General features: G+C 40.8%; 1 protein-coding gene across 5 annotated transcripts in view; it reads right to left on the bottom strand.

Moving 5' to 3' along the window:
• tbc1d5 (TBC1 domain family, member 5) overlaps positions 1-18,599 on the bottom strand; it is a 554,754-nt gene extending 536,155 nt beyond the window's left edge. For 2 of the 5 annotated variants that reach the window (XM_041183650.1, XM_041183658.1), the window contains exon 1: positions 18,485-18,569. The gene's annotated coding sequence lies outside the window, so the exon portion shown is untranslated. Of the gene's footprint in view, positions 1-2,991; positions 3,043-18,484 lie in introns of those variants that run through there. The other 3 variants (XM_041183651.1, XM_041183652.1, XM_041183653.1) reach the window with 3 other exon arrangements.
• Between the last annotated feature and the right edge of the window lie 2,367 nt (positions 18,600-20,966).

The following is a 20,966-nucleotide window of genomic DNA, read 5'->3' as shown; positions in this document are numbered from 1 at the left end:
TTTGGGTGATGACTTAATTTTTGTGCCCTCTGGTTATCAACTAACTAAAGAAAACAGATTTCCCAATTGAACACCTCTATCTGACCAAAAAGTAACTTCCATAAACTTTCTGCAACAGCCTTACTAATAGCATCTGTCTTACAATGATCCATTTGTTTGCTGTCCTTGAAGTAAGTAAGACTTATGAAATTTCCTTCCTGCCTCACAAAGTCTGTGCTAATACAACTAGTGGCAGAAAGTACATCACTCAACACAAGGATGGTAAACAGATCCAGAGTCTAAACCTGACACTGCGTTCACAACAATGCTAAGATTCACAGAGCCATCTGTAACAAAGCAGCCAGAAGAGGATATGCATTCACACTAAATGTATATCCTCTATAGGCAGAGCTACATGATTCCACAAACAATGAATATATCCCCATCCTTAATGATGGCAGAGTGTAGCATGTCAGTGCAAAAGACAAGTCATCTTCAGCCAGAAATGCAGTGCAAATCAGACAGTTCAGCCTCTGCCTGAGTTCCCACCATCACAGATGCCAGTCTTCAGCCAATTCAATTTACTCCATGTGATCAAGAAACAGCTGAAGGCATTGCATACAGCAAAGGTTATGGGCCCGGACAACATCCTGTAGTGCTGAGGACTTCTGCCCCAGAACTAGCTGCACCACTGGCAAAACTGAACCAGTGCAGCTACAATACTGGCACCTACCCAGCAAAGAAGAAAATTGCCCGGGTGTGATCTGTCCATAAAAAGCAGAACAAATCCATTCTGGCCAATGACCACCCCATCAGTCTTCTCTCATCATCAGCAGAGTGATAAAAAGTGTCCCTGACAGTGCCATGAAATGACACCTACACTTCAATAACCTGCTCACTGATGCACAGTTCGAATTCCACCAGGACCACTTGGTTTGAGGGCTCATTACAGCCATAGTCTACCTTTCCTCCATCATAAGGTCAGAAGTGGGGATGTTCATTAATGACTGTACTTTGTTCAGTTAAATTCATAACTCCTCAGATAATGAGGCAGCCCATGTCTGCATCCAAAAAGGCACAGGGAGCATTCAGCCTTGGACGGATAAGCAGAAAGTAACATTCGTGCCACATAATTAACAGGCAATGATCTCCAACAAGAAAGAATCTGATCACCTACCCTTAACATTCAACAGGGGGAGACAATGGTGTAGTGGTAATGTCACTGAACTAGTAATCCAGAGGACCAGGCTAATGCTCTGGGGATACAGGTTTGAATCCTACCACAGCAGCTGATGGAATTTAAGTTCAATTAATAAATCTGGAATGTAAAACTAGAGTCAGTATGAAACTACCATCAATTGTTGTAAAAACCCATGTTCACTTTAAGGAAGGAAATCTGCTGATCTTACCTGGTCTACATGCGACTCTTAACTGTCCTCTGAAATGGCAAGCCACTCAGTTTAAGGGTAATTAGGGATGGGCAACAAATGTTGGCCTTGTCAGTGATGTGCATATCCCATGAAAGAAGTTAAAAGTAAAAGCATCATTGAATTTACCATCAACATCATCTGGGGGGCGGGGGGGGGGGGTCGTCACCATTTATCAGAAACCTAACAAACAACTTCATAAATACAGTGGCTACAAGGACAGGTCAGATGCTGGGGATTTTGGGGAGTGTAAGTCACCTTCTAACTCCCCAAAGCCTGTCCACCATCTGTAAGGTGCGAGTCAGGAGTGTGACAGAATACTCTCCATTTGCCTGGATGAGAGTGGCTCCAACAACACTCAAGAAGCTCCAGACCATCAGGAACAAGGCAGCATGCTTGATTGCCACTCCAATCACCATCTTAAATATTTACTCCCTCCACTACCAGCTAATTGTGGCACCAGTGCATAGCATCTTCAAAGTGTACTGCAACAACTGATCAAAGCTCCTTTGACAGCATCTTCCAAACCCAGGAACTCTACCAACTTGTAGAATAAGGGAAGTAGGCGCATGGGAGCACCCAACAGCTGGGTTGGGTCACACATCATCCTGATTTGAAAACATATCACCATTCCTTCACTGTCACTGGGTCAAAATTCACTAACTGCTTACCGAAAAGCAGTGTGGGTACACCTACACTGAATGGACTACAGTGGTCAACAAGACAGCCCACCACCACATTCTCAATTGCAATTACGGATAAGGAATAAATGCTGGCTTTGCAGCAACACTCGCATCCAATGAACAAATACAATAATTACCAAAACATCTACAGAAGATATGAGTTGGTTCTTTGTAAAGCCAGACCACAAAGGATGATAGGACTGACAAGATTCATCAGGTAACAGATTAGCTTTATAAGTTAAGTGCTCACATTCTATGAAGTTCAGTTTATATGCCACTACATTCATGCTGCAAATTTGCGGCTTAAATCAATTAGCCTGTCTTGCTAAGAATGTCAGGTCTCCCTGGTGGTGTACAGCAAAACTTTTAAGAGATCCCTGCTTAGGGAAGAACCTCCTTTGGCATGTTGAAGACTTTCAAATGCTCACTATTCCAGGGTGATCTTGGAATGCAAAAATAACCCCAGGCTCATTTTCTCTACTACATACCATACTCTTAAACCCCTCTCTTTTGACCCCTCCATCCTCACCTCCAAAATTAGATGCGAGGACCCCATGGACTTCTTTGTCACTAAGATGGAAACCATTCGGTCAGCTTCCTCTGCCTCTAGCCCCCCTGGGCAAACTTCCTATAATGCTTCCTCCACCACCCTAGCCCTGAACTCACGTCTTTCTCTAGTTTCTCTCCTATGTCCCCGTATGCCCTCTCTGAGTTCATCATGTCCAAGAGAACCACCTCCTGTACCCATCCCCTTATTCTCATTAAACTGCTAAACACCCAGTTTGCCCTCCTGGTTCCCATGTTAGTCGATATTGTTAACAGTTCTCTCTCTTCAGGTGTTGTACCCCTCACCTTTAAATCTAGTCATCATCTTTCTCCTCAAAAAAAAACTCATGGCTCACCTTGCAAACTATTGTCCCATCAACAACCTTTCTTTCCTCTCCAAAGTCCTTTAATATGTTGTCACCTCCCAACTCCATTCAGATATTTGCCAGAACTCCATGTTTGAATCTTTCCAATCAGGTTTCCATCCCTGTCACAGTACAGAAAAGGTTCTTATCAAAGTCACAAATGACATCCTCTGCGACTTTCCCTCCCCATCCTTCCCAACTTGTCTGCAGCCTTTGACATGGTTGAACACATCATTGTCCTCCAACACCTCTCCACTGTCATCCAGCTGGATAGGACTGCTCTCATCTGGTTCCATTTTTATCCATTTAATTGGAGCCAGAATCTCACCTGCAATGGCTTCCTCTCTTGTTCTCACACCATTTCCTTTGGATCCCCCAAGGATCTATCTTTGACCCCTTCTTTTTTCTCAACTGCTTGCTGCCCTTGGTGGCATTACCTGAAAGCACAACCTTAATTTTCTCATCTTTTGATGTCTAAAGGGGCCTAAGTGTTCTTGTTCATAAGTCACTAAAAGCTAGCATACAGATGCAATAGCAATTAGGAAGACAAATGTTATGTTTGCCTTTATTGCAAAGGGATTTGAGTACATAGTAAGGAAGTCTTGTTGTAGTTGTAGAGAGCCTTGGTGAGACCACACTTGGAGTATTGTGTGCAGTTTTGGTCTCCTTAACTAAGGGAGGATATACTGGCCATAGAGGAAATGCAACAAAGGTTCACCAGACTAATGTCTGGGATGGCAGGATTGTTGTATAAGGAGAGAGAGGAGACTGGGGCTGTATTCTCTAACATTTAGAAGAATAAGAGGTGATCGCATTGAAATGTACAAAATTCTTACAGGGCTCGACAGGGTGGATGCAGGAAGGATGTTTCCCCTGGTTAGGGTGTCTAGAACCGGGGGACAGAGTCTTAGAATAAGGAGCAGGCCATTTACCACCAAGATGAAGAGGAATTTCTTCACTAAAGAGGACAGTGAATCTTTGGAATTCTCTACCCCAGAGGCCCATGGGGGCTCAGTCATTGAGTATATTCTGAGCAGGGGTTGATAGATTTCTAAATACCAATGATGTCAAGGGATATGGGCATAGTGCGGGAAGATGGTGTTGCTTGGCATTGAAGAGGCCTCAGTTATTTGCTTGTAGGGAGCAAATTAAAATTTTATGGCCGAATTGGATTTATGAAGGAGTCTCTCTATCAGGAAACATATTCTCTTAATTTCCATAGGTGTTTTTGGTCCTACTGTTTAAAAGAATATCTTTCTTCAGGCCATTCCAACCCAGTAAAAGAAGTTTTAACTAGAAGTAAAGGAATCCAAGTCATCATAAATAACGGCAGAAAAATGGTTATTGCTATAACATTTTCCTCAAAAACACTACTTTTAAAGGTAGGGAAGGTACATCAATAGTACAATGCATCCTCATCTGACAATGTTAGCACCTAAATATTCCTAATAGCACTTTAAGTTTATCACCTTGACATTTGCGTGTAGATAAATGGCTCAACTGTTCATAATAAACAATTACAGCATGTCTGGAGTATGCTAAGAAAGCTGAGATTCCTGATCAATAAAGAAAAATGCCAGCAAGGAACAATACAGGTTTTGCTTTCAAAGAAAATGCCCTCTAGGTATCTTTGAAAGAGACTGCTTTACAACAAAGCAACTTAATTGCCACATCTGCCCATGAACGTGGAGGATTCAGAAGAAACCTGCTCGACATGGGGTTGATGCTGGCAACTTTCACATTGCCAAAATGGAGGTCAAATGAGGATAATGCTCAACAAACAGATTGAGACCAACATTCTAAGCAGAATGCTTTTACAAATTCAGTTATAACCTTCCTTTGGAGACATAGGCCTCCCTCCTTGGCTTGGGAAAGGTCTGAAGGTGCAAGAATAGAGCCACATGCAAACTGACACAAGAGCACTTGAATTTCAACCAATAATATTATGGTGGTGAATTATATTAAAGCAATAAGGAGTTTTTCTCGCTCTTTTTACTTGTGCGAAATCAGCTCCGCTGTCCTGCACATTGCATAAACATGACAAATAATCTGATTCTGAAGTAGATCCTCTTTTCGCAATTTAACAATGGCATCCACTCTCAGGGAGGACAGAGAAAATATTTTTAAGGACACTGTGATAGCCTCATTGAAAGGAAACAGATTGACATCAGCGTGCAAGAGGAACTTGCCAAAAACCATGCCATATGATAAGCACTTTATTCAACAAGGCACAACAGTTGAAAACTAACCGTATAAACTCTGCTGCAAAGAAGCAACAAAAGCGGAAGGAGAGAGAGCAGAATCCTAGCTCAAGAACCTCTGCCTACTCTGCCCAAAGACCTGTGGCTCCAGAATTGGCCTGCTGAATCAGCAGAGGACACATGAATCATGAAGCCTGTTAAACGTCATTCTCATTTCGAGGGACTAACAAAGACAGTGCCCTAAGACACAATGTAGACTGGTGGCCAACTGAGTTTCACTGCTTCTCATTTTTAAATCACACATTGGCACCCTAAGCAGAATGAAGTAAGTCCTCAAGTTCACTCTTGAGGCACTTCTCATTATTTCCAATAGTACCCTTCACTATACTGATCCTTCGCAATGGTTTCTAAACAAACAGCTAGCTTCAGAAGCCAAGATGAATGGTTAGTCTTGACAATACATTAGTTTCCTAGAAGTGAATATTAGTTTATGTTCTCATTTCTAGTTAACTTGAGGATCACCCAACTGATTCAAAAAGAGTTAGCAATTATGGTGAGCCCTACAGAACTGTAGGGCTGACTCTCCATGACGAGTCCCCACAGACAGGGCAACATGTGATGGAATACTCTCCACTTGCCTGGATGAGTACAGCTCCAAAACAACATTCAAGAAGCCTGACACCATCCAGGGCAAAGCCGGCCCGATTGATTGGCACTCTTTCCACAAACATTCACTCCCTCCATCACTAACGCACAGTGCCAGCAGTGTGTATCATCTACAACATCCACTGTAGAAACTCACCAAATCTCCTTAGGCAGCACATTCCAAACCCACGACCATAACCATTTAGAAGGACAAGGGCAGCAGACACATCGGAACACCATCACCTGCAGGTTCCCTTCCAAGCCACTCATTGCCCTGACTTGGAAATATATCACTGTTCCGTCACTGTCACTGGATCAAAATCCTACAGCTCCCTCCCTAACAGCACTGTGGGTGTACCTACAGCACATGGATTGCAGCAATTCAAGGTGGCATCTCACTGCCACCTTTTCAAGGGTAATTAGGGGTGGGCAATAAATGCTGGCCTAGCCAGCCACATCCCATGAATGAATTTTTTTAAAAATTAGGTATATGACATCCCCCCACCCACTTAGTCTTCATTGACTGTTTAGATCCAGAAAGGAAAGTCTAAGAATACAAATTTATCTCGCTTTCTTCAGAGCGTCCGGCCAGGATGATGATGCTAAATGGAAACGGTTCTTACTGGTGCCAGAGTAGTTAACTAGTTTTCTTTAGTAATCTATGTTCACTTCAGGTCTTTTGTCCAATTCTCCATACCTGATAAGAAGCTCAATGGGAGAACATATGATGCTAACAGATTTCTGCCAAACAGTCGGAAGTTTAAGTCATTGATCTAGCATTACTTTGCTGGGAACTTGATCTTGTTCTTCACAGACTCAAATGCATCAAACATAAACCTATGAAATGCTAAGATGTTTTTGAGAAAAATGATAAGGCAATTCCATAAACCAAAGATTCACTTTATTTTAGTGGGCTGCCAATATGCATAGAGGTCGCAACTGCATACAAAAAAGAATTTTGTTGTCTTACAGGCCAGCTTGATCTGCTTCTGCATCCAACAAACTGGGAGTTTAACCAAAATTAACAGAAAAAAAAATTGGTGGTCATTTATCTCATTAGTGTTTGTGGGATTTATAGTGCACAAATTGGCTACTATGTTTCCCTACCTTACAACAGTGACTACGCTTAAAGTATTTTGGAATCCTGAGGTTCCAAAAGTGCTATGTAATTGAACATTCTTCCTTCTTTATTGCTACATATCATTCTATTCCATTGAGTTGATGGTCAATGGGAATCATGCAAGAAAGGCCAGCACTAGAACCAAACTGCTAAAAATCATTTACAACCAACATAATAATAGTGCTTGATTTGGGAAAATAATTATAGAAATCGTGTAAAAAATAATAAAATGTCAAAATCTAAATAAAAATGAGAAATTCAGTATAATCCATCAGCAATAATAGCTGCATTCATGACATGCAGCTGGCATACACCATTCCGAACTGCAGCATTGCAGTCTTAGAGGACATACTATTCTCATTCAGTACACCATTACAATACAAAAAAAAGTTGTGCAGCAGTATCAGGGCCTTTGTAAATATCAAAATTAAGACATAAATAATTTAAAAATGAGGCAATATGAATAAATGATAAAATAAATAATTTAATAATCAAATAAAATGCATAAATAATTCCCCAAATAAAGCTAAACAATAAGCAGAGAGTTAATACAAACAATCAAACCAACATAATGCAAGTTGCATTTACAAATTTACAGAAAATTTATTTTCCTTTTAAACATTAAGAGTATGCATTTTATGTATTTTAGGAAGATTAAAAGAAATACTTGGAAGTTCAGGAATATATTACTTCCCTGCAAATTAATTTCAAGCAACCTAATCAATGTGCTCAGTGCATCACAGTTTCCAGTAGGGCAAAGTGTTTTAATGTTTCCACTGATGACGGACCAAGGTATCCAGTACATGCAAATGCGCCACACTGCGAGACCAACTGACAAATGAGTGGTATTCACCACTAACAGGATGCTGCTGTCAAGCCAAAAAGATGTTCTGCCTATCACAAAATGAATAATATGGAATATGAATTTCAGTGCCAGAATGATGCTAGGTATGTAGGCCATATGTCCCAAAGACTGTGATCATATCAAACAGCATGTCCCTTCTGCTGTCGGAAACAGGCAAGGTACAGACTGTACCCAACCAGTTTGTGCTTACAAAACTCAAAAGAGTGTCCAACATTAGATGTGATTCCACGATTGGACAGCATTTGCTAAATAATCCTCACTGTGCTAAGAATTACACTGACAACCAATTTAAGATTATCAGTCAGGCTCAGAGTGTGGCACGCTTGTGTGCCCTGGAAGCTACATACATTAATACACAGGGCCCTGTTCTTTGCAGACAGAAAGAACATGTATGCACATTGAGTCTGTTCCAGTTGAACAAAATAAGTGACTGCCATTTGCTGGTTCATTCCTCAGGCCAATGCCTTGGCCAATCAGAGTCAAGCTTCCTCTTTTAAATTTCAAACAATGCTTGGCAGTTAACTGTCAGCCACCATCAACTGATGCATTCCCCATGGCAACACCTGCACGAGAGTCCTCTTGCCAAACAACCAGCATTCCCTTCTCATACAGCATAAATTATTGTTCCCTTTACAATTGGTATTCTTGAAAATTGTCCTGATGAGTGAAAGATGAAAAGCTTTTAAGAATTTCTTTTTCAGCAAGTCAAACCCATTAGTGTCAGACTGCTTCCTCCAAAGATTCCCTCAAGTGAGATGCGAACCAGCACCTAACTCCAGATTTACATTGTCATTTTTTCAAACGCTGCAAAATGTCACTTTGCAGAGATGTTAAAATTGCTGTATGAACTTTCACAAACATAAACAAAAATAGTAGAAATATGATCATTTCACAGCAAATGTTCTATTCAGTTTATCATCTTTCTTAAAAAAAGCATCCAATCGAGGTATAAATATTTTCAAGTGTACAAAAATCATGATGTTTCGTTTTTTATATTCTTTCACGGGATGTTGGTGTCACTGGTTAGGCCCGCATTTATTGCCCATTTCTAATTGCCCTTGAGAAAGTGGTGAGCTGCCTTCTTGAACCGCTGCAGTCCACATGGTGTAACCCCTAGTTCTAGATTCTCCCACAAGATGAAACATCCTCTCCACATTCATTACTTAACATTGGAAAGAGCCTTTAAAGTTACTTGTAAGAAGCTGTTACTTTACTTTATAAATGATACCACTTAAAAACTCCTACCTTTCCATAAATCCCAAATCCACTCTTTAATGCTACTCCCATTCCCACAATTCTTGTATACACCTGGATAAGGTCCAAAATTTTAAAAACTTGCCATCTAATGTACATTCTAATCTCAGAATTTGCAGAATATCAGTCCAAAGTGATGTCAGTTGCAAAAGGGGAGAAAAATTGTAATGGAGATTGGAGGTGGGAGGTGGTTGTAGAATTGGAAGCAAGAGATTGAATAACTCCCAGTGGCAAAGCATTCCATGTTCTAAACTCACTATGTAAAGAATTTTTTCTTGACTTTCTTTTTGACAAATGCTGTATTTTCTTCCCCAGCAGCATTAGCAGCATCATAAAATAAAGTATAGCAGCAAGATACTGATGAATGCTTTAGATGAAAACATTCTATTTGACATTTATGATTACTTTTTACTTTATATTTCACAATCTTTTATATTTTTGTGAGATCTGATCTCTCTTCTAGCAAAGTATTCTTAGTTTCATGTCTGCACTGTTTAATCACAGAATCACAGTGCAGAAGAAGCCCTTCGGCCCATCGAGTCTGCACCAACGTGTAAGAAACACCTGACCTACCTACCTAATCCCATTTACCAGTACTTGGCCCAAAGCCTTGAATGTTGTGACATGCCAAGTGCTTAACTGTGTGGCAATATCTCAGTAGGAACCATACTGCTTTCATTTTGCATTGTAAATGCTATACGCACTCTGTAATTTTCTGCTTGCTTTTTATTTTACAAAAAGCTAGAGGCCATCAAGACAAGATAGTCACCAAGAAATCAAATAGTACATTCAGAAGAAATTTCTTTGCCCAGATTGCTGAGAACTTGGAACTTGCTGACACAGGGAGTTGCTGAAACAAATAGAATATGTGTATTTAAGGGAGAGGCTAGAAAAGCAAATGAGGGAGAAGAAAATAGAGGGTTACACTGATAGTGTGTTAGGTGAGATAAGACAGGAGGAAGCTTGAGTGAAGCATAAATGCCAGATGGACTGGTTAAGCCAAATGGCCTGCTTTAGTGGTCTGTTTCTGGTGCTGTATATCTTATGTATGTAAATACATGCTCTGAAAAACCATATGGATACAAAGTCAAGGTGGACCTACCGAATGTGCTGTTTTCATTTTAACATTCCTCCCCAGATATTCCATTCAACGAATCAATTCCAGTTTTTGCTCAGTCAATAAACTCACTCATGACACAAGCACAGAACAAGGTATGGTCAAACAAGCTTTACAGACCATAACAAAAACAGAATTACCTGCAGTTACAAAACAGCATCAAAGCTGCCAGACCTGCTGAGTTTTTCCAGGCAATTCTGTTTTTGTTTTGGATTTCCAGCATCCGCAGTTTTTTGTTTTTACAGACCATACACCATTTAACGTTTTTGGGCAATTCTCCCCCAATATTTTTTTAAAAACCTCTTTTGATAATGCCAGAGTACAATTCTAAAGGTGTCAGGCTTCCTTCATTACCTGGTTTACAAGGCTAATGGATCACATGCAGCTCTGAACCTACTGTATATCAGCAGGGTATTTCACAATGGGTAAAGGGGTTAGCAGATCTCTCCTTGTAGTTGTCAAATCACAGAAATGTTACAGGGCAGGAGGCTATTCAGCCCATCATGTCTGCACCAGCGAATGAGTAATTCACTTAGTGCCATTCTTCCACCTTCTCCCTGTAACCCTGCACGTTCTTCCTCTTCAGCTAATAGTCTAATTCCCTTTTGAATGCTTCAATTGAACATGTTTCCACCATATTCTCAGGTAGTGCATTCCAGAACTTAAACACTCGCTGTGTGAAAAGTCTTTCATGATGTCGCTTTTGCTCCTTTTACCAATTACTTTAAATTTGTGCCCTCTTGTTCACGATCCTTTCATGAATGGGAACAGTTTCTCCCTATTTACTCTGTTGCAACATAAGACTGTTTGACCTTCAATAACTTCTGCATGGTCTGAGCTCAAGTGATTTTAAACAGCAAGTTTTACCATGGATCAAGGTGCATAAGACAACCTCATTTCTTCAGCCCCAAAAATCTGTATAATTCCACCTACTTTTCAGCCATGGCATGCTATACTCACATTCGTAGTCAGCCTCAATTTTTCACCCCACAAATTTTACTTAACAGTACCTTATAACTGGGTGCAAAGGATCAAGACCACCCACACCAGCGGTTCACTTGTATACTCTGCATACAAGTAAACACCCATTTTGGGAGGAATTTTTTCAGGGCTTTGTCACGAATGTGTAGTTGTGAGATTATAGATTTTGCAAAAAAAAACTAATCTTCCTTTTTAAATGGACACAAGAAACCTTAAAGATGGTTGCCAAAAGTCACCTCACCTTTTTCCATCGCAATGTGGTCAAGCTTCCAGAAAGCTCCAAGTGGACTGCATGTAGACATATTCAGACATGGCATTTGAATTGGTGTTTGCCTTTGAAAGCATTTAAAATTCAATCTGCATTTCTACCAGGGTAAACAGAAATTAACTGTCCTTCCCTGGAAATATCTATTTTTTAAATCTCCTCAAAACTGGGAGAATGGGATCCATTGAAGTTAATGGTTGAGACCTTTAAGAGGTTAATTACCTCAGCTAAAAAGATAATGGATGGGTCTATGCCCCCAAGCTAACCAATACCCAAAATGGAAGGATCATTTGACAGTTTGGGATAGCAGGCATTTTAAGTTTTGGAACTATATAAAGTCTGGCCGCAAACAGCCATTTTGGCTTGCAGAACCATCTTGAACATCATGAGAGAGAGAGAGAGTCACACCTTGAAACAGAAACTGCTCTCCAACAGGGAGAGACAGAGGAAGGTTTCCAGAAACAGCTATCAGATGGCTGTACTCAATCAGGCTACCAAGGGTCAGTAGCATAGTACCATAAAAGTGAAGGCGCACTGTCACTCACTCCCAGGACCTTTTCTGCTGGTTAAGTCCACCTTCAAAGGCAAACACCAATTCTTCAACTACATAAACTTTCACAGCTGCTCTCTTATCTGTAAGTCTAGATTCGAAGATACTTCCCCATTATCTGTATGGATTTCAAGGCCCATCATATCACAAGGACATTTTGGCTTGCCTTTTCACAGAGTCTGATAGGAAAATGGTCAACCAGCAATGATCAATAACCTAAGAGGAAGCATGATAACCAAGTCCAATCCTGTCCTCAACAAGAGTACACTTGCTCACTTCCTAGTGGGATCATCATTAGTGGCCTGAAAATTGTGGGAGACATGTTTTCCCTTACTGAGAGGGGCTAACTACTCAATATTTTGTTATAAAGGCAAAAACAAAAGCTTAAATAAAAAGTTAAACTTTGATCACATAATTGTAGTATAGCTAATGAAGACACATAATTACCTATCAAGTATCAGGATTCCAGTAATTTGTGCGTGTGCAAACTGTAACTTAGAACGTAAGCCAATAGTCAAAATAACCCTGAACAAAAATACCTGGAAAAACTCAGCAGGTCTGGCAGCATCGGCGGAGAAGAGCACAGTTGACGTTGAGTCCTCATGACCCTTCAACAGGACTAAGTAAAAATAGGAAAGGGGTGAAATATAAGCTGGTTTAAGGGGGGAGGGTTGTTAACCCTGCCTGGCAATTTGTGGCAGCACTGGCAAATCATGGAAATGTGGTTTTGCTATATAGAAACATGCAGCTGGGCAGCAAAGGCGGTGGTGGGACCAAAAGAAAAACTTAATTTCCAATGGTCAAATTAAGTTCAGAACTGAATAGCCATCTAAAATGATGAATCTGTTATTAATACTAATAAAAATATACTATAGACTCCTTCAAGAAATAAAACTACAAAGTAATTGATACTAATTAGACTCTTACGTTAATAAATGCTATATTAGAAAAAAGCCTTTGACATAACCTCAAGGCATATTCTTAATAACCATAAGATTGCCCATATCCTTTATCTTTGACATGTACGTTCAACACAGTACCAATTATTGAAAATATAGTCTTGATATACTGCAGTATTTCATCACCATGAACAAAATATAGCAAAAATATGCAGGCCATTGAATTTATCACAGAATTTTAACGGCACTGGAGGCCATTCGGCCCATCGTGTCCACACTGACTCTCCAAATGAGCATTATGACCTAGCGCCATTGCACTGCCTTTTCCCCGTACCCTTGCACATAGTTGCTAATCAAATAATCATCTAATGCCCTCTTGAATGCCTTGATTGAACCTGCCTCCACCACACTTCCAGGCAGTGCATTCCAGACCTGAACCACTCGTTGTGTGAAAAAGTTTTTTCTCACATTATATTTGCTTCTTTTGCAAATCATTTTAAATCTGCGCCCTCTTGTTCTTGATCCTTTTACAAGTGGTAACAGATCTCCCTATCTATTCTGTCCAGCCCAATGATTTTTAACATTTCTATCAAATCTCATCTTAGCCATCTTCTCTCCAAGGAGAATAGTTCCAACCTCTCCAATCTATCCTCATAGCTGAAGTTTCTCATCCCTGGAACCATTCTTGTAAACCTTTTCTGCACTCTCTCCAACGTATTCACATCCTCCTTATGATATGGCGGCCAGAACTGTACACAATATTCCAGCTGAGGTCTAACGAGTGTCTTATATAAATTCAGCATAACCTCCTTGCTCTTGTACTCTATGCCCCTATTAATAAAGCCCAGGATACTATATGCTTTATTAACTGCTCTCCACCTGTCCTGCCACCTTCAAGATCTATGCACGTATACACCCAAGTCTTTGAGCTCCTGCACCCCCTTAAAAATGTCATCCCTTATTTTAAATTGCCTGTCCATATTCTTCATACCAAATTTGACACCTCACACTTCTCTGCCCACTCCACAAACGCGTCTATGTCCTCTTTAAGTTCTACACTATCCTCCTTGCAGTTCACAACACTCCCAAGCTTCGTATCATCCGCAAACTTTGAAACTGTTCCCTGCACACCAAGATCTAGATCTTTAGTATATATCAGGAAAAGCAAGGGTCCCAATACCAATCCCTGGAGAACTCCAGTACAAACCTTTCTCCAGCTCAGAAAATATCCATTGACTATTATTCTCTGCTTCCTAGTTTTCAGCCAATTTTGTATCCATGTTGCTACTGTCCCTTTTATTCCATGAGCAATAACTTTTCTCACAACTCTGTTGAGTGGCACTGTGTCAAATGCTTTTTCAAAGTCCATGTACATCACATCAACAGCACTACCCTCATCGACCTTTTCTGTTACCTCTTCAAAAAATTCCAGCAAGTTAGTTGAACATGATTTCCACTTTAGGAATTCATGCTGGCTCTTCCTTATCAACCTATATTTTTCCATGTGACTACTAATTCTATCCCAAATAATTGTTTCTAGAATCTTGCCCACCACTGAAGTTAATGTAATTAGTGTAATCTTGCAATTAACAAACACAATGACCCAAAAGGCATGAACTGCCCTGTAGGGTCGAAAATCTTCCATTATACAGTAAAATAACTCAAGAGACAGACTGCCCAAATCAAATTACTTCACTGTATGATTTTCTTGCAGGAAATACATGTTTGAATTAGGAAATAAAGTAGGTTCTGGGCTTTTCAATTTTATGTTGATACTATTCAAACAATTTTGAAAGGCATTGTATATTTTCTAATGGCCTATATGTCTGAAAAAATACATCTAATCCTTTATTACGATCAACTTCTAAAAATAATGGGATTCTCTGGCACAGAAGAGAGCCTTTCAGGCCATGTTGATTCTTTGAAACAGATAATCAATTAATTCTACAGCAAAATACTACCAATGCTGGGAGACTAAAATAAAGACAGAAAAGGCTGGAAATATTCAGCAGCACTGGCAGCCCCTGCAGAGCCCTAACCTCTCAGGTCTATGTCCTTTTGTTAGAACTGGGAGTATTTTATACTTGCACTGAAAGCAGAACAGTGAAGGCTCATCAGATTCATCCTTGGGATGAGAGAGTTGCCCTACGATGAGAGGCTGAGTAACTTGTGTCTCTATTCTCTGGAGTTCAGAAGAACGAGAGGTGATGACATTGAAGCATACAATATTATGAAGGGTTTTGACAGGGTAGACGCTGAAAGGTTGTTTCCCCTGGCTGGGGAATCTAGAACATGGGGGCAGTCTCAGTATAAGAGACCGATCATTTAGGACTGAGGTGAGGAGAAATTTCTTCACGCAAGAGGGTTGTGAATCCTTGTAATTCTCTACCCAAAGGGTTGTAGATGTTTCATTGCTGAATATATTTAAGGTTAAGCTAAACAGATGTTCAGTCTCCCAGGGAATCAAGCGATATGGCAGGGAAGTGGAGTTGCAGCCGAAGATCAGCCATGATCATACTGAATAGCAGGGCAGAGTCAACAAGCCATATGGTCTAGTCCTGCTCCTATTTTTTATGTTCTTATGCATGGATGCAACAGTTTTAAGCATGGCAGGAAAAGAAGTGGGGAAAAGGGGAGGAGATAACAAAAGGGAAGGGTTTTAGTAGGGTGAAAGGCAAGAGAGATTAAATGACAAAACAGGTGATGGTACAAGGCAAAAGGGGATGGTAATGATACAAGCAACAAAAGTCTAGAGTAGGTGTAGATGGGAAAAGCAAAATTGTCACCAATTGCTGCCATCAAAAAAATACCACGAGAAAGAAAAAAAGAGGACAGCAGTTATGATCTGAAATTGTTGAACTTGATGCTGAATCCAGAAGGCTGTAAAGTGCTCACCTGAAAGATAATGTACTGTCCTCATAAGCTCGAAGAACAGAACCTCCTCTTTCTTGGTATTGTACAGCCTTCCGGACTCAAGCTGAGAAATTTGAGATCGTAACCTGTGTCCCCATTTTTTTTTGGATGGTAACTGTTGATGATTCTGTTTTTCCCATGTACACCTCCTCTAGACACATCTTTTATTTCATTATTTGTCACATTACCATCTCCATTTTACTTGCACCATCAACCCTTCTGCAATTTAACCTCTCCTGCCTTCCACCCTATCACAGACCTTTTTTTTCTCTTTCCTCCCCCTTTTCCCTGCCTTGATTAAAAACTGTACTCCCAATTCTGATTAAGGATCATCAACCTCAAGCATTCACACTCTTTCTCTCTCCACAGATGCCTGAGTATTTTCAGCATTTTCCGGTTTTATTTCCAATTAGTTCTACTCCCATGCTCTTTTTTGATAGCCCTGAAAATTTTTCCTTTTCAACTGTATGGTTCCCTCATTTACACCTTCCCCATTGGCCCCAGGTAGTCTTTTATATTGGACAAATGGCACTAACCATTAAAATAGAAGTCAGTTACAAAGGCATCACATAAACTAAGGGCATCAACTATTTTGGGCAGTTCAAATAGCTGTTTACACTTTGTTAAAGTGAGATAGCCTGTCATTAAGTCCTTCCAACCACCCCCATGGCCTTTAAAACTCCTGTGATTCCTGTCACAAATGAATAACAAAGAAAGGCACCTTCCATTACACAAGGTGCATTTATCTGCTATAGTGGAAAACTCACCAGAGGTGAAACTGACCAGACTGCTGCATATTTCAGCCCCATCAGCTCTTCATACCTTAATAAGGTGAAAAGTTTCCACACTGTACAGCAAGAAATATTTTGCAATATATGATTAAAACACAGAAGAAGATAAGTTGTAAGTAACTGTCACTCCTAATATTGCATCTGACTTTTGGGGCATATTGTCCAATCAGGTTAAAGCTTGCGTTTAAAAAAGCATGCAGAAGAATTTAATATTAAAGTATTCACAAGAAACATGTAAAGCAATCATATTTAATTGCTTTCTTTTGAAGTGGCTGGAAGCAGAAGAAGGGGAACATTCAAAGTTCCATGCTTCTTAAAAATTAGTTTATTTCACTGGCTACCGCATAGAGCAGGCAAACGTCATTAATATGAACCTACATTCAGAAGTGATGGCGACTATATCTAATTCCCTTTTAAAAGTTACTTTTGAATCATCTGCCAAAACATTCTCAGGCAAAACATTCCAACTCATAATAATTCACTGCATGAATTGTCAGTGGAAATAATTTATCCTCAGTTATTCTATCAAAATTCCACATAACTTTTGTACACCTCTACTAAATCTCCCATTGACTTTTTCTGCTCTAAGGAGGACAATCCCAGGTTCTCTAGTTTCTCCACTTAACTAAAGTCCTTCATCATGGTACGATTCTAGCAAAATTCCTTTGCACCCTCTCAAGGCTTTGATGTCCTTGAATGGGAGGCTCAATTTACAAATCTAAATGTTGAAAAGTCGATGCAATGCTTTCAAACACAAAATCCAGAAAGGTGTCTTATGTGTACAAGATGAAGAGATCCACTATTGCTACTTAAAGTTTTATGCCCAAAGGATCTGCACATAACATAACCTACCTACAGTATCCCCATTACCCAGCATCATAGAGTAACATAATATGACACTTGGTAATGTTGCTACACGATGAGATACCAAATCAGTTTTTTTAATCTAGTTGGTTAACTGCTACAACTGCAAAGCACAATGTTCCTCATTTGCAGTGCAGTTACATTTAAATTGCAGTTACAATGCCTACATCCAGCATGTTGTTCATAATAATTGTTCTCTACCATACCCTGTTAACTAATTATATGCTATAGAACACAAATGAAGTGTGATAATGCAATGGTAGCTTCCATCAGACTACAGGAACAAAAGGCAAATTTGTTCCATAACTATGGTATACAAACACTATCAAAGTACTGTAGCTTAATTTCTACAGTACAAGTTAAGCTGAAATTACAATATAAATAGTTACATTTTAAAGTGTTCCTTTCAATTAACACAACTCAATTGATATAAATAAATTTCACTTCTTTGAAAGGAGACTTATTTTTGTATGTGCCCGTGTCTCAAAACACAACTCTACTAATGAAAATGAACTGACATTTGAAAGTTAGTTTGTTTATATATTTTGAGCATATTCATTTCAAACTGCAGATATATTACAGTTAATTTATTTCACTTGCTTTAGACATTTCACTGGGTTCATATTCTGATTAATTTAACCCTCTTCAAAAAACACTTCCTTACTCAAAGCAATTGCAGCCAGAGAAAGCAATAGGAAGGGGGGAGCTGGTTAAAGTTTATTTTCTTCCAGTTTCAGTTGAAATCCCGTCCCCTATACCTGTGCAAGTTAATGTCATCCTCAATAAGTCAAGGCCTCATCATTCACCAAGAAATACTATAAATCCTTGATGGTTGGAATCAAGCAGGACCTCTTATCTTCAGAGCTCACCTCAGGTTTTACTCGACCTCAGTAAAAGCCTTTAGTTCTAGGCCTGACAATATGTCATGGGACACTCAGAGCCTAGAGCTGTGTGAGACCCCCTCTCCATCCCCCAGGGAACCAGCCCCTCTGAGGCAGCAGGTGATGTTGTTTGTTTACCTGGTCCGCCGCACGGACTCCGCCTCCTCCAACCCCGTCCCACTGACAGGCGACTAAAGCCCCGCGCCGCTGTCACGAGCCAGCCAACCCTCAACACGCCTGCGCACTCCCGACAGACAACCAATGCCGGTTGCAGGCGTAATGGCACGCCTGCGCAATCCCGCGCGCGTGCGCGTACGCACGCACGCACACACACACAGACCACACCACCTCCCCTCTTCCACCAGCCAAGCAGCACAATGCTTGCGTACTTTTTCCATCAAGGAGCATGGCCTTGCACTCGAGTTCGACAATGAGTTGTGTACTGGTGTGCTGTCTTGTACAAGAATAGTCAGGAGACACCTCTGGATAGTTACTGTGCCCAGCGAAAGTGCAACACCAAAAAATCTGTATCTCACTTCCCTGAAAAGTGTATATTTTTATGTTTGTTATGTAAAGTATATTTTATGCTTGCATGTGACTGTTGGGGCTGAGAGCCGCTTCACTTTAGTCAGCTCAATTTAGGCAACTCTTCTCATATCCTTGTCTCTAAATTGCCTTTATTTAAGTTTAAGACACGAAAAAGAAAGGACAAGGCAATAGAGCAGTGTAGCGATATGGGTAATGATAACCAGTGTCACAGCATTTAAACTTAAGCACTAGTGGATAAGATCAGGGTTCGCGAGAATGGTAAAAAAGACAGAATTAAAGGCTCTGCCTCTGCTTGCGCTTAGCATTCATAACAAAACACCAGTCTTAGAACCACACTTCTAACCCTTGAACTGAATGTGAAATTCTATAGTATGATCACAGTTGCCTAGATGTTCCTTTACTATGAGGTCAATCATTAATCCTGTCTCATTGCACATTACCAGGTCTAATATAGCCTTCTGGACCTGGAAACGTTTATTAATTTTGGTTCCAATTTCCACCCCTCCATCATTTTCACATGGGCCATCTCTGACACTTCCCTTCCTTGACCTCTCTGTCTCAATTTCTGGTGATAGCCTGTCCAGCAATATCCATTACAAGCCTATCGATTCCCACAGCTACCTCGACTACAGCTCCTCACACCCCGCTTCCTGTAAGGACTCCATCCCATTCTCTCAGTTCCATCGCCTCCGTCGCATCTGTTCTGATGATGCCACTTTCAAAAACAATTCCTCTGACATGTCTTCCTTATTCATTAACCGAGGTTATCCACCCACGGTGGTTGACAGGGCCCTTAACTGTGTATGGCCCATCTCCCGCGCATCCACCCTCACACCTTCCTCTCCCTCCCAGAACTATGATAGGATCCCCCTTGTCCTCACTTATCACCCCACCAGCCTCCGCATTCAAAGAATCATCCTCTGCCATTTCTGCCAAGTCCAGCATGATGCCACCACCAAACACATCTTCCCTTCACCCCCCCGGCGGCAATCTGCAGGGATCGTTCCCTCCGGGCCACCCTGGTCCACTCCTCCATCACCCCCTATACCTCAACACCCTCCCACGGCACCTTCCCATGCAACCGCAGAATGTGCAACACCTGCCCCTGTACTTCCCCTCTCCTCACCGTCCAAGGGCCCAAACACTGCTTTCAAGTGAAGCAGCATTTCACTTGCACTTCCCTCAATTTAGTCTACTGCATTTGTTGCTACCAATGCTGTTTCCTCTACATTGGAGAGACCAAATGCAGACTGGGTGACCGCTTTGCAGAACACCTTCGGTCTGTCCTCAAGCATTTCTCAGACCTCCCTGTCGCTTGCCATTTCAACACTCCACCATGCTCTCATGCCCAAATGTCCATCCTTGGCCTGCTGCATTGTTCCAGTGAAGCTCAACACAAACTGGAGGAACAGCACCTCATCTTCCGACTAGGCAGTTTACAGCCTTCCGGACTGAATATTGAGTTCAACAATTTTAGATCATGACCTCTCTCCTCCATCCCCACCCCCTTTCCGATCCCCCCCTTTTTTTTCCCAATAATTTATACAGATTTTTCTTTTCCCATCTATTTCCATTATTTTTAAATGTATTTCCATCCATTGTTTTATCTCTATCTTTTAGCCTATTTCGATCCCTTCCCTTCACTCCATCCCACCCCCACTTGGGCTATCTGTACCTTGCTTGTCCTGCTTTCTACCCTTACTTAGCACATTCCTTAGATAATATCACCACCTTCAACACCTCTTTGTCCTTTTGTCTATGACATCTTTTGGCTATCTCCACCTATCACTGGCCCTCTATCCAGCTCTGTGCACCCCGCCCCCCACCCCCCACCCCCCTTAAACCAGCTTATATTTCACCTCTTCTATTCTTACTTAATTCTGTTGAAGAGTCATAAGGACTCGAAACGTTAACTGTGTTCCTCTCCACAGATGCTGCCAGACCTGCCACGTTTTTCCAGGTATTTTTATTTTTATTTCTAATATAGCCTTCTCCCTGGTTGGAACTCAAAATCATTGCTCTAAGAATTTTTTTATATTGCCCATCCCTAATTGCCCTTGAGAAGGTGGAG

The sequence above is a fragment of the Carcharodon carcharias genome, chromosome 3 (assembly GCF_017639515.1).
Source record: "Carcharodon carcharias isolate sCarCar2 chromosome 3, sCarCar2.pri, whole genome shotgun sequence".
NCBI classification, from domain to species: Eukaryota; Metazoa; Chordata; class Chondrichthyes; order Lamniformes; family Lamnidae; genus Carcharodon; species Carcharodon carcharias.
Note: the sequence above shows the minus strand (reverse complement) of the source record. Positions and strands in the feature narration are given on the sequence as shown.